General features: G+C 44.0%; 1 pseudogene; it reads left to right on the forward strand.

The window, feature by feature from the left end:
- Positions 1–591: 591 nt before the first annotated feature.
- LOC103725696 lies at positions 592–1574 on the forward strand (annotated as a pseudogene).
- Positions 1575–1728: the final 154 nt, after the last annotated feature.

Raw genomic sequence — 1728 nt, forward strand, 5'->3', positions numbered from 1 at the left:
TAAGCATAGGAAAGGGCTTCTATAGTGCAGTCATTAAGTTCCACAACTGACATAAGGGACCACATGAAACTAAAAACCTTCTGCACATCAAAGAACACCATCAGTTAAGTGAAGAGGCACCCTACAGAATGGGAAAAAATCTTTATCAGCTTTCGCTCTGACAGAGGGTTAGTATCTGAAATACAAAAAGAACTAAAATTTAAAAAAAAAAAAAAAACTAAACATCAAAAAACAACCCAATTAAAAAATGGGGCAAGGAGCTGAAAAGGGATTTCTCTAAGAATGAAATGAAAATGTCTGAAAAACACTTAAAAGTATTCAACATCTATAGTCATCAAGGAAATGCAAACTAAAATAATTTGTTCATCCATATTCATTGCTGCCTTCCTTTTTGAAAATAGCCAGAAATTGAAAACATCCTAGATGTTTATCAGCTGATAAATGGATAATGAAGGTGTGGTACATACACACAATGAATATTATTTGTTTCTCTAAGAGAAATGAAATTAAGAAATTTTCAGCTAGACTCTCTGCTCCTCCCTGTTTGAGAGGCAGCTACATCTACAATGCCACCTTCATCCCTGAAAGATGATGGTGAAGGTCCCAGTGAATGAATTTGGCCATATTGGGCACCTGGTCACCAGGGCTACCTTCAACTCTGGAAAAGTTGATATTGTGGTAATGACCCCTTCATTGACCTGAACTGCATGGTCTATATGTTCCAGTATGATTCCACTCACAACAAGTTCCACAGTCCAGTCAAGACTGAAAGTGGGAATCTTGTCATCAATGGGAAGATCATCTCCATCTTGTAGGCGCGAGATCCTTCCAACATCAAATAGGGTGATGCTGGTGCTGACCATGTTATAGAGTCTACTGGTGTTTTTACTACCATGGAGAAAACAGAAAATCAGGGTTCACCTGAAGGATGGAGCCAAAAGGGTCATCATCTCTGCCCCTTCTGCTGCTGCCCCATGTTTGTATGGGCATGAACAACAAGAAGTATGACAACTCAAGATCGTCAGCAACGCCTCCTGCACCACCAACTGCTAGCCCCCCTGGCCATGGTCATCCATGGCAACTTCAGCATTGCTGAGGCACTCATGACCACAGTTCATATCATCACCGCCATCCAGAAGACTATATATGACCTCTCTAGGAAAGTGTGCTGTAACGGTCATGGGGCTGCCAGAACATTATCCCCGCAGCCACTGGCACTGCCAAGGCCATGGGCAAGGACATCCCAGAGTTGAACGGGAAGCTCCCTGGCATGGCCTTCTGTGTTCCTACCTGCCCATCATGGCCTGCTGCCTAGAAAAAGCTGCTAAATTGGGTGACATCAAGAAGATGATGAAGCAGGAACCATAGGAAACATTAAATGGCACCCTGGGCTATTCTGAGGAACAAGTTATCTCCTATTACTTTAACAGCAACATCCACTCCTCTAACTTTGACACTCGGCCTGGCGTTGCCCTCAGTGGCTATTTGCCAAGCTTATTTACCAGTATGACAACAAATTTGGCTACAGCAACAGGGTGGTGGACCCCATGATCTACATGGCCTCCAAGGAATAAGATGACCTGGAGCACCCACCCCAGCAAAAACATCCTAGTAAGGAGAGAGGCCCTCAACTAGGGAGTCCCATCCCCAACTTGGCCCTCAACACAGTAACTTTCTACACAGTTTGCATCCAGATCCTCAAAAGAAGTGGGGGGGGGGAGCTTAGGA

This window comes from Nannospalax galili, unplaced genomic scaffold (assembly GCF_000622305.1).
Source record: "Nannospalax galili isolate Female #2095 unplaced genomic scaffold, S.galili_v1.0 scaffold286, whole genome shotgun sequence".
Lineage (NCBI taxonomy): Eukaryota > Metazoa > Chordata > Mammalia > Rodentia > Spalacidae > Nannospalax > Nannospalax galili.